General features: G+C 36.0%; 1 non-coding gene across 1 annotated transcript; it reads left to right on the top strand.

Moving 5' to 3' along the window:
- The first annotated feature begins 3,404 nt into the window (after positions 1-3,404).
- LOC122220788 lies at positions 3,405-3,511 on the top strand. The gene has a single exon (XR_006202972.1). It is a non-coding gene; the product is annotated as a U6 spliceosomal RNA (small nuclear RNA).
- The last annotated feature ends 10,182 nt before the right edge of the window (positions 3,512-13,693 follow it).

The following is a 13,693-nucleotide window of genomic DNA, read 5'->3' as shown; positions in this document are numbered from 1 at the left end:
TTACCTAATCCAACTGATTCAAAGAATAATAAAACATCTTTTGTCTCCCCAAAAGCTGAATTGTTACATCCCAGGATGGGCTCTAGGTTATAGCTGAAGATGACAAGGGGACTGGAGCACTATCTTCCTAGGTATTTGTGTGTCAAAAGAGATGAAAGTGGAACTTGACAACTTTGGGTGGTAGAAATGTGGGGCTATCTGGCTCCTGGAGAGCTTTTATCAGCATAACAAAATATTAGAGTGAGGACTCAGGCCCATTTCATGTCCAAGGACTTCATTCTAGGAGGAGAAGTCACAGCTGCCTCTTTACCCTTCAATCTTCATTTAAGGAGGGTACGGCACTCACATAGGACATGTGACTTGGTTTTCATCATTGTGCCCCAGGGATAAGACCTGATGCAAGACAGGCTGACACACGTATTACTCACTGTGAAGTAATTCATAAGAAATCTTTCTCTGATCCCTAGAATTTCATATGCACATTCAGGATAAAATTAATAAAGATGGATATTAAAAACCAAACACTAAACTAAAGAAAGTGAAAAATGACCTTTGCCTCTTTTATAATTTTTAATTACTTTAAAGTCATCTGATTTTGGCCTTATTTTCAGGGTAACTAATACTAAGTATGTGCCCTATTTTGGTCTGAAGAGTCCTGAATAGGAGACGAGTATAGAATGGACATGAACTGAATCTCATATCTCAACAGCCAGCAAGGAACTAAAGCATCCTGCTAGCAACCACTGTATGAGCTTATAAGCAGATCCTTCAGCCATGGTCAGCACATCAGATGACTGCTCCCTGACCCCCACCAACAAGTTAAATCTTAAGAGAGATCCTGAGCTAGAACTACCCAGCTAAGCCACTCTAGGACACCTACACCTCTTGTGTGAAATAATACACACTTACTGTTTTTAACTGCCAGGTTTTGGGGTAGCTGACTAGATAACTAGTACACACATGTAAAACATTTTTGTGGAGTATAGTCAGACCTCAATAAACGTTAACTTTCTACTAATCAATAATACTATGTTACTTATCTCCTAATCAGGATAATTTTTCCCCTGCACCCTCTCCCTTAGCCCCCACATACCATTTCAGAAGTCCTTAAAAGCAAAGAGAGAGTATATTAGAGGCAATATTTTAAAAGGTAATGACCCAGAATATTCCAAACTAACAAAAGAGACCACACCATAGATCCAAGAAGCCCAAGATATTCCAGCAAGCTAAATAAAAATGGTATTCATATCTATACATATCACGGCAAGACTACAGAAGGCTGAAGTGAAATAAAAAGTCTCAAAAGCATCCAGAGAATAAAAAAACATCCTCTAAAATGTGATCACTTAACTGCTGACTTGTTCTGAAGCAACAATGTAAACCATAAGAGAACGGAATGATATCTGTAATCTGTCCACCGAGAATTCTATACCAATTGAAAATATCTTTCAAGAATGCAAGCAAAATTAAAGACATTTGCAGACAAACAAAATCCTGAGAGAGAAAACTACCAGCACACTTAAACTAAAGGAAATTCTAGGGGTGCCTAGATGACTCAAGTCAGTTAAGTGACCGACCCTTGATATCTGCTCAGGTCATGATCTCACAGTTCCTGAGATCAAGCCCTGCATAGGGCTCACACAGGACATGGAGCCTGCTTGGGATTCTCTCTCTCCCTCTTCCCCTCCCCTGCTAGCACTCTCTCTCTCCTAAATAAACAAATAAATAAATAAATAAATAGGAATTCTAATGGGTATACTTCAAGTACAAGGAAATCTGGCTTAGATGTGGGTTCTGAGAAACAAGGACTGAAAAGAAAACAAAAAGCTGTAGTATTTAGGAAACCTTTAAAAAATAACTAAATAAATGTCTTCTGTGGATAAAAGAGAATTAAAATACACAACAGTTATATAGAAGTTGGGAGGGAATAAACAAAATTAAAGTAGTCTAAGTTGTTGTGTTTTATCCACAATTGCATTTAGACATTAGAAAGTTAAGAAGGGATATCATAATTTCCAGAGTAATCACTCAAAAAAGAAAAGTGCATACATTTTGAAATATTATGGGTAGAAGTAGAAATATAAAGAATCACTTCAAAAGAAAGCCAGAAAGCAGACAAAACATTCAATAAGTATGATAAATGGAGAGCACAAAATAAAATGTTGGATTTCAACCTTATATATAGGCAATTATATGAAATACAAATGCATTAACTGTTCCAGTTAAGAGGCTGATTTTCACACTGGGGAAAAATACTGCAATCTAATTATATGCCCTTTATAAAAGACAAATCTAAGACGTAAAATCTATAAAACGTGAAAATAAAAAGATGAAAAATATAGAACACAAACACCATTCAAAAAGAAAACTTGTATAGCTATATAAATATTTTAAAATGGACATTAAGGCAAAAGACTGTTAGAAATAGAAAGGCCCAATGTATATAGATAAAAAGAATTGTATTCATCTTGAAGATACAATAATTTTTACTTTGTGGGCACCTAATACCATATTTACCAAAATGTATAAAGCTAAAGAAAAAAATCTCAAATAAAAAAAGGCAAATACACATTCATGATGGTTGATTTTAACATTTTTATCAATGACTGATAAAATAGGGGGAAAACCTTTAATGGGTATATTTAGAACATTGCACCTAACAACTGCATTATGCACATCTTTTTTAAGCACACATGGAACATTTACAAAACTTGAGCAAAAACTGGGTCATAGGGTTAAGTCCCAACAGCTTTCAAAGGATTATAGTAACACATAGTATGTTCTCTGGTCAAAGTGGAATTACTCTAGAATAAAAGACAATGACCTTAAATGTGAAAATATACGGAAATAAATAAACTTCTAACTGTCCCATAAGTCAAAGAAGAAATCATGACAGAATTTAGGAAGTATTCTAAGCTGAATGATAATGTATTACAACTTAAACTTGAGGATTTAGAAGAAAAAAATGTTGATTACATGTGTTTATTAATGTTTAAAATGTCTCAAAATTAATATAGTAAACATCCATACAAAAAGTTAAAAGAAATCCAACAAAAGTAGAATGAAGGAGATAAAGAAATAAAGATAAGATAAAAATTAATAGAATAGGCAAACAAACATGTAATAGATAAGATAAAGAAATCTAAGTTAGTTCTTTGAAAACATTAAAGAAAGCACAAATAACCATTACCAGGAAAGAAAAAGGAGACACCACTTTATATCCTGCAAATTTCTTTTTTTTTTCTTTTTTTTTTTTTGTGACAGATCAGTGCTTACTTTTATTTTTTTTCTTGACTTACACATTTTATTTATTTTATTTTTTTAATTAAATATACCTTATTGCAAGTTTATTTTTAAAAGAAGCTATTGTAAACAGTTGTTAAGTCAATAGATTTGAAAATCAAGTGCTCGCTTCAGCAGCACATATACTAAAATTGGAACGATACAGAGAAGATCAGCATGGCCCCTGCACAAGGATGACATGCAAAAAAAAAAAAAAAAAAGAAAGAAAAAGAAAATCAAGGTGAAATGGATAATTATACAGAAAAAATAATTTTGCAAAATAGACTTAAAAAATAGAAAATATCAATAGTTATATAATTATTAAAGACATTGAATCAGTACTCAAAAATCTTTCCACAAAGAAAATTTTAAGCTATGATTACTTCTCTGGCAATTTCTATCAGACATTCAAACAGCAATAATTCCAATGCGGCCCAAATTCATCTAGAAAATAGGAGGCAGAGAATGAAACACTTTGCCAACCTCATTAGGTTAGTATAATCTTGATAACAAAGCCTGCACAGAATAGGAGAAAAATATTTACAAGCCAAACTCACTCATGAACATAAATCCAAACACACTAAATACAATAGTAGCAAATAAAACCCAGCCTATATAACACAGATAAAATAGATTAATGCATTGTGAGTGGGCCAAATTTATTCAAAGAATTTAAGTTTGATTTAACATTTGAAAAACAATCAAAGTAATTTACCACATTAACAGATGCATCTCAATAGATGCAGTAAACAACTGATAAAATAAAAATTTTTTAACATTTGCAACTAGATATTTAAAAATGGTGACTAGGAATCAGTCTTTGAGAAAAAAAATAGATATAACTTTATCAAGAGATATTAAAGAAGATCTAAATATATCAGGAAATAAATCATCTTTAGGGGTTGGAAAAAATCAGTATTATAAAAATGTGCATTGTCCCCACATTGATCGTTAGATTCAGTGTGATGGCAATTAAAATTTCAGCTATTTAAAAAAAAATTCGTTTCAATATAGTTGGCACAGAATGTTACGTTAGTTTCAGGTATAAAACATAGTGATTCCACTTCTCTATGCATTATGCTATGCTCACCACAAGTGTGTACCTACCCTCTGTCACCATACAACACTATTACAATATCATTGAAATTTCAGCCATTTTTAAAGTTTTCTTTGCCAAAAAAGAAGAAATGACTAATAAATTTATATTCCAAAAAGAGTCAAGAGGAGTCAAGACAACAATTGAATAAGAAAAACAAATTTGGAAAACTTACCCAACTAAATATCAAGATTCATTATAAACATAGTGTAACATTGACGCAAATAGAGAAAAACAGGTAAATGAAACAAGATAAGAAGCCCAGAAACACATGTATGGACACTTGCTTCATAAGAGGAATATTAGTGGTAAGGAGTGTGGAAGAGGAAACTTTTAAACAAATAGCAATGAAACAATTTGATGTCTGTATGGGAAAAAAATTAAATTAGACCATGAAGTCAGGCCAAACACACAAATTAATTCCAGGTGGATTAGGGTTCTAAACATTAAATAAAAGACTGCTAAGATTTTATATGATAATAGAGGAGACTATCTACTTATCTTCACAGTACGGAAAAATTACCTAAGCAAGTCACAAAACGCACTACTATGAAAGACAAGACTGACAAAGTTACTACATTAAACTAAGAACTTCTGTTCATCAGAAGATATCACAAAGCGAGAGAATAGGTAATAAAGAGTGGAAGAAAACACTCATGTCAAGAGTCATATTCTAAGTACTCACACACACAATTTTGAAATGGGCAAAATACTAAAAAAAAAAGGAGATCTAAATGGCTAATAAACATAAAAAAGAACTTGACCTCACTGGTAGCCTGGGAAACACAAGCTAAAACAACAACAGTGAACTAATACTATATGCCCACAGATTCTTAGGTATTTACTCTAGAGAAACTCTGGCTCATGTTCAAAAATGTTCATAAAAACATTATTCTCAGGAACACCAAATCTAAAATACCTATATATGCACTAGCAATAGAATGGATAAATAATTATGGCACACTGGAATGCAGTATTAGGAACTACCTGAAAGCAGTAAAAATAAATAAAACTAAGGCTACACACAACATGGATAGATCTCATAAACATAAAATTGAGTAAAGAGGAAGACACAGTAGGATTCAGATTCACTTATTTAATCTAATAAAGTTAAAAATACATAAAAGCAAACTATATCTACTTTAAGTAAAGCATGAACATACTTTCACTTAGCTTCATTTATACATACATATGTGATAAAAATATGAAGAAAAACACAGAAATAATTATCATATAACTCAGAGTGAGTAGTCATTACCTTCAGGGAAAAAAAGTCCTTTTTTTTAATATTTATTTTTGAGAGACAGAGAGAGAGGTAGAATGAGCAGAGAGGGGCAGAGAGAGAGAGGGAGAGAGAGAGAGAGAGAGAGAATCTGAAGCAGACTCCAGGCTCTGAGCTGTCAGCACAGAGCCTGACATGGGGCTCTAACTCACCAACCACCAGACCATGACCTAAGCGAAAGTTGGATGCTCAACCAGGGACCCCAGGAAAAAAGTAGTTCTTAATAATAATGAAGAATAGGGGATATTTTTGGTCTTGGTAGTGTTATATTTCTTGACCTTGGCCATGGAAACGTGCATGTTCACTTTCTATTATTTATTAAACCATTAATCTATGGTTCACACGTTAGTCTGTATATTTACTTCACAAGAAAATGTTTTTAAAACTTATATGAAAAATGAGCACACTGTTCTGTGCTTATTTGTTTTTTTCCCCCCAGCGTGTCAATCGTAAGAGCTATTCTATTATCTTTAAAATTTCCATATGGGATGGTGTCTATGTAATCTATAACATGCCAGTGGATTTCTTACAGAGACAAGAAAAGAGATTAAAGTAATGATTGTATCAACAGATTCATCCAGGCACTAAAAATGTATTTGTAAAACCCCATATACTCTTTGGATAAGTAATCATGATTTTGCAGCATTTTAAGTTTCCTCTGAGGTAATTCAGTGATGTGGAACCGAATCATTAGCCAGTTCTTCAATGTGTAACTTCTCTTACCTGTGAAGAGAGGCAGAAAATGAAGTGTTTGGAGTAGAACAGAAAATTCTCGTTAGCTGAATGTTGAGAGAATGACACAAGTGGCTATTTCTGAGATTCAAATATCTCTTAAAGAAGTCTCGAGGGATGTGGCAGTCCCTACTTCTCGCAAGGTTGATGACTATTACCTGGAGATCTTTAATAAGCACAGCTGGTGAGCAATGGGACATAGAAGTGTAAAGAGGCACAGAGATAATTACAAGAACAGATATACTTAGGGACATTCCTCTCCTGCCCCTGTTTAAAACCGTCTTTTCATCACACTTGTAACTACCTTTTCTGTTAGCACATCCTGACCTCTCACTAAATACTGACCTCTCTTTCACCTGTCCTTCCAGCAGTCAAGATGATGATGAAGAGCTGAGGAAGAGAGGGATGTCAAGTGGCATCAACCAAAGATTTCTGATTCCAGCAAAGATAGATAGAGTAACAGGGACCACAATTACCCTGTTCAACAATGGGAAAACAGGACAAAATGTGTGAAACAATGGTTTCACACAGCAGTCTACAGGGAGTGGAAGACCGTGATCCCTGAGAGAAATGAAACCAATAAGGCGAGCCCTGCCATGTCCCCAGCTTACCACCTAGAAAGTGTCCAGGCCACAGCGCAGAGTGGAGGGATACAGGGTTCAGCTGTCACATGAATTGTAGAGACAGATTACAGCCAAGGCAGCGGGCATTGCAGGGCAAAGTAAGAGGGAGGAGGAAGCTGGATAAAGACAAAGCTTTGCAAATCTGCAGAAGGGTTACTCTAAGACTTTGGCTGAACACTGTTTTGTATGTGTATGAGAAAACGTATTGAGGCCAGGAAGGATACACCAATATGTAGAACTTACACAAGGTTAGGAATAGTTTTTGTTCTCACCTGCCGGAGTGATAAGACATGGGGTATTGGGTAGAACACTTCAAAAGTATTACCTTAGTAATGGAGCTAAATTAGCACCAGACCCAAGGCTGCTCAGGATCTGCCCTATAACACCTTAAAGGGAAGCCTCAAAATGATCCAACTGAGTCCATGCAAATTATCTGCACACCAGAACAAACACCATCACTATTTAGAGGAATTAATAAAATCCACCAGCCAATAGTGTAGAATTCACAACGTATGTCATCCAATCAAAATTCTCATTGTCTGGCATCCAAAGAATAGCAGTATTCTTTGAATATTCCCATACATGCAAAGAAGCAGGAAAGATCTGATCCATTACCAGAAATCAACCAATAAAAAAGACACAGAAATCAAAGATATGATAAAACCAGCAGACATTGATGTCAAATTACTGCTATAAGTACACTCCAAATGTTAGAGAAGATAGAATAAAACATAAATATGATGAGGAGAGAAATAAAAGATATTTTTAAAAGACACAAGTGAAATTTCTAAAGATGTAAAATGCAGTATCAGACATGAAAAATACACTGGATAGAGTTGCTGAAAGATCAGATACTGCAGTAGAAAAGATCAATGAACTTGAAAGCATAGTGATGGCAACTCTTCCAAAATGAAGCTATAAAAAGGAAAAAAAAATACTTAAAAACTGAACACAGTATCAGGGACCTATGGGACAAACATCAAGCAGTCTAACATCTGAAATGGAAGTCACAGGAGGCAGATAATATTTGAAGAAATAATAGCTGAAAAATTCTCAAATTTATGAAATTTCTAAATCTATTCATCTGAGAATCTTAAGCCACAAGCAAAGTCAATCTAATGATTTAAATGGAAAACCAAAGAAAGGTGAACATTTATATAACACAGGGACTAAGAAATACATTTTTAAGAAATATTCAAAGTCACATATAAGTAAGGAAAAAAATAAGATTTGCCTCAGTATATTACAAAATAATACAACAATGTTTACATGGTAAAATATCCCCCCCTAAAACAATGAGATTAATAAATTGCAGAGAATAGTTCTACTCATTGTGAGAGAAAATATCCTTAATGAAATGTCTTCACTAGTGTTTTTTAAATATTTTTTTAATGTTTATTTATTTTAGAGAGAGAGAGAGAGAGAGAGAGAGAGAGACAGAGCATGAGCAGGGGAGGGGCAGAGGGAAAGGGAGACACAGAATCTGAAGCAGACTCCAGGCTCTGAGCTATCAGCACAGAGCCCAATGCGAGGCTCAAACCAATGGCTGAATGCAAGTGTGTGGACATAAATACTGCAGCTTCCTTGATCCCTGTGGGAGCCAACTCTGAATTGTGATCTGCTCTGTGGCCAGAGTCCCCTATTAGAGTCCCACTACTATAGGGAATAGTCAGCCTATTCCCTCACACATCCCCAGTCTTCTTAACACACAAGCAAAACCATTTCTGGAAGCCCAGATACAGTCCATCGGCAAAGACAGACATGCTTTGGTTGTCGGGATTAAAAGCATACTCAAAGCCAGGGTCTACAAAAATAGGAAAGACACTGCGGGTATGCTGGTGGGGCACCAATGTTTTCTACTAAAGTTCTTTTTTTTTAATTTTTTTAATGTCTATTTATTTTTGAGAGAGAGAGAATGCAAGCAGGGGAGGGGAACAGAGAGAGGGAGATACAGAATCTGAAGCAGGCTCCAGGATCTGAGCTGTCAGCATAGACTCTGACTCAGGGCTCAAACCCACGAACCATGAGATCATAACTTGAGCTGAAGTCGGAGGCTTAGCCGACTGAGCCACCCCGGCACCCCTCTGCTAAAGTGTTCTTTAAGCAAAACGAAAATGAAAAGATTCTCAGGGAAAAAAAGCAACTCACAAAAACAAATGGAAATAATCAATGAGCCTAACAAAATATGTTGATCCTCAGGAGTATTCAAATAAGTATAATTTAAAAAATAAGGAAATAACATGCTGATCCAACAGGAAAATTTTAAGACTGGTTATATTCTTATCAAATGGTAGAAGAGATATTCTTATTGAATGCTGGTAGTACTAGAATATGAGTTGAAGTAAACTTAGAGCAGGTAATCTAGAAACACTTCTTAAATTACACACTCCATCAAACCAGCAGTCCCACTTTTCAGATCTTGTCCAAAGGAAGTAATTGTACATGTGGTTAAAGATATGTGCTCAAAAAGAATATTATTTATAATAGGAAAAAGAGGAGAAGAACCTGAATTTCTCAATTTAGAAATTTCTTTTTAAAAATTAAAATCCATCTATATAAAAAAATTAATGCAACTATTAAAATGATGGTATCAATTTGTATTTGTTTTTAGAAAATGGCATTAACTAATCCTACCATATACATACACACATACACATACACATATATACACATTCACCCTGAGTTTCTTCTAGAATTGTTTCTGGCCCAACTATATTGTGTCTACTCCATAACCATACTCTCAGTAGTTCCCAAAGTGACTCTGCATCTTTGAAGGAAATTGGCCATTTATTTAATTATAAGACAATTTGAAAAACATCCAAAATGATGTGATACAGAAATGTGCTTATAATTAAATTAATTAAAATTATTATTGTGTTAGGAAATTCAGAATGTCTTTGAAGAAATGGTGATTCAGCAGAAATATTTCTTGGTAATCCCAAATTTCTTCTGCTCTGTTTTAAGTCAAAGTTCTCCAGCAGTTCTCTCATTTTTTTCTCCTGATTTTGATTGATTCTTTGGGCTCACAGCCACTGAACAGACAGCACACAACAGCAGAAAGCTAAGTGCTATGCTAACAGACAAGCTCACTGCTTGCTGAGACAGTCTGGGGCCTCCTTCCTATCCTGTGGACTGGGGCATTGTGAAAACACCCCAGCAGAAGTGCACATTACACCATTTCTTCCCTAAAATGATCATCCGGCAGCTGTTTCAATCACAGCTCTTATGATCTCCTATCAACACCCAAAATCCTTAGTTTAGCAAAGTCCTTTCTAAAGTGAAACACAGGATGTACTGAGCATGCCTGGACATAGTTGGCATCTGATTTTCCTGGACCTACAATATAGTCCAAAGTATATGAATTCTTAGAGCAAGAGTGTCCCTGTTGATTTGTTTTGGATTTATAATTACCTAACATCATCAGGCATTTATATAAACTACTATCAAGTCAAACCTAGCCATGTATTTCATGAAACTGGTTTAAGGTATTTATCTCCTATGATATCAATATCACTTTAATTCTTAATTCTATAGGCCAGCATATTCACTATTCAGCTATTCATAATCCTAAATTTCATAAGCAAGCACTCCTTGTTTTCCTCTTAGTACATATAAAATGGGATGGGATGGGATGGGATGGGATGGGATGGGATGGGATGGGATGGGATGGTACAGTGTGGTGTGGTGTGTTATATTAAATATTGAGACAGGAAAAATTCAGGGACAGGTCTCAGTGGCAAAGATATTGAAAAAGAGAAAGAAAGGTATACAGAGGTTTTGAAATGCTGGTAGAAAGGAGGGATTCCAAGTTACACATTTGGTCTTTGGAGTACTTGTCATGGGCTCTCAAATCCATAGGTATTATTTATTGGATCTTATAAAAACAATGACTTCTCCTTCCAAAGGAAGGAAGGAAGGAAGGAAGGAAGGAAGGAAGGAAGGAAGGAAGGAAAAGGAAGGAAGGAAGGAAAAGGAAGGAAGGAAGGAAGGAAGGAAGGAAGGAAGGAAAGAAAGAGGAAGGGAAAGGGAGGAGAGGGGAGGGGAGTGGAGGGGAGGGGAGGGGGGTGGAGGGGAGGGGAGGAGAGGAGAGGAGCAGAGGAAAAGAAAAGAAAAGAGGAAAAGAAAAGAGAAAAGGAAAGGAAAGGAAAGGAGAAAAGAAAAGGGGCACTTGGGTGGCTCAGTCAGCTGAGCGTCTGACTTCGGCCCAAGTCATGACCTCACGGTCCCTGAGTTCGAGCCCCATGTCAGGCTCTGTGCTGTCAGTTCAGAGCCTGGAGCCTGCTTTGGATTCTGTGTCTCCCTCTCTCTCTCCCCTCCCCCACTCACACTCTGTCTCTCTATCAAAAAATGAATAAACGTTAAAAAATTTTTAAAGAAAAGAAAGCAGTTTACTTGAAATTATTCAGCTTTTACAATTAAAGCAAAATGTGCCTAAGGCTAAATTTTAACCATAATTTAGTTTTGCAATTTCTAGTACCTTTAGAAAATAGTAACAGGTGGCACCACCTACATATATATAGAATTAATATATTTCAATAAAATATGTTGTGCAGCATCTCTCAAGACAAAAAATATTATGGTTCTTTGCATGAAGGCGAGGGGAAAGACTTAAGTCAGTTTTCCAGTTTATCATCTAGCTATTTACTAGGTAGCTTAAAGTAAGTTACTTAACCACCCTACGCCTCAGGACGTCAGTCAATGCATCTGTAAGAATGTTGACCTATCTGTAGCAGATCAACAGAGCAACATTTATTAAGTATTTATTATGTGTCAGAAACTGTTCTGACAGCTTTAGATATTTTGATTTATTTAGTCATCATAGTATGTAAGTACCCATTTCACAGGTAAGAATTATGAGACACAGAGAGGTTAAATAATTTGCCCAAGTTCACACATGTAGTAAGTCATAGATCCCAGATTTAAACCCAGTCTGGAGCTTTTATTCACTACACTATCCTGCTTCTTTAGAGGGTAAAAATAGTGCATACCTCAAAGGGTTGCTATGAGAATTAGCAAAGACATTATAAGGAAAATAGGTGGAAAAATAAGAGTTCAAATATGTACCTACTGTTACTGTTTTAAAAACAGACATCTTTCTGTCTCTAATAGCACATTCCCCACACACCTTTCAAGGCATTTTCAATGCAGCTCAGGGCAGCTTATCATTTTAAAATACTACATCAATTTGAACAGTTTCAAAATGATCATTCATTTCAAATATGTTTTAAGTCTAGTTGTCCCTTGTAACTTGCAGCAGGCACATGTAATAATCCATACAACACACAACTGAGTATCTAAATAGAATTTTCACAAATAGAATTAATTTGAAGTGCATTTGGAGAGTTTAACATTTAAAGAAATCCCAAGATAAATGCTTTCTCAGAAAATAGTTCTTTTGAAACGGAATAATTTACCTCAACCGCCCATGTAAATATATGCTTAGTAATCTTAGGGCAGAGGAAAACTAAAGTGATCTCAAAAGACAAAGGTAGACACATCCTGAGCTATTGGCTACCTGAGGCCACAGAGCCAAGATGGAAGTGACTGTGTCTCATGACCATGATCATTAAGCAAGCAGCCAGCCACCTATTCCACACAAGAGCCTAAAAGAAAAGAAAAATTTGCCATTCAGCTAGTAAGCCAAAGCCACGTGCTTCTGTAAAACGTAAAAATGGAGAGAAAGAGAAGTAAGGAAAGGAAATACAATCCCCTGGTTTTGTCCTGGTGCCCTGCCATTGTGTCCTCTGCTGGCAAGTATGAGGATTTCTTTGCTAAGGAGCTGTCTGAGCCTGGGAGATACTCAAAGGCACACGAAGTGTAACACTGTCTCCTTCACAAAGGAGAGGATTGAAACACTGACCAGCATAACCAATAGGCTTAGTGAGCCAAAGAACAGCATGGACAATGAGCCAGAGAAAAGAAGCCAAGAAGGAAGTTTATGAGTCCCTGAACAAGGCCAATAAATCCTTCAGCACGTGGGTGTCAAGGCCTCAGTCTGTGCACCAGATGCAGCCTGATGGATGGGTTTATCTGTCCCAAAAGGCAAATAGAGATTGTTCTGCCTTTGGCCCCACACATAGGTGAGACAGAACTCTAGTGTCTCCCCTCCCTCTAGACTTCTTCAAGTGTATTACATGTGTCCCACTCAGTATTTCCATTTCTTTGCCTTCTAGTTTTGGCACTAAAAGAGCAACCTTAGACCCTCCATGTATAAGGAGTATGTTTACTGCCCTTGGACTGCCAGGACATCCCACTCTTGAACTAAATAAAAATTATATATAATATCTCCTTTTATTCGACTCACTGGAAAGAATGATATCTTCTCCTCTTGCTTCTGACAATAGTCAGGATCAATTTAGCACACTTTGGGTCTTCTTCAGTGTTCTTCACAATCACTTATAAAAGATAGTATTCACCAATTCAGACCCACGCAATATTAGAGTGTGACTTAAGCACACTCCCTGTTTGCTCATCCCCAGATAAAAATCAGGGTTGAATGCTGGCCAAGAGGTCCCAGAAGCAAATTATTCATCTTTACCATAGGAGAAGGTTAACCCACAAAGATGTATATTCATGAACTAGAAAGAGGATTCAATTTAGCTCTGCTTCCAAAGAGGTGAAAGAGGGTCGCATATGGTGGTCTGGATGGATAGAATTAGGGTAGGAGATACAGAGAGG

This window comes from Panthera leo, chromosome B2 (genome assembly GCF_018350215.1).
Source record: "Panthera leo isolate Ple1 chromosome B2, P.leo_Ple1_pat1.1, whole genome shotgun sequence".
Classification (NCBI taxonomy): domain Eukaryota; kingdom Metazoa; phylum Chordata; class Mammalia; order Carnivora; family Felidae; genus Panthera; species Panthera leo.
This window is presented reverse-complemented; position numbering and strand designations above follow the sequence as displayed.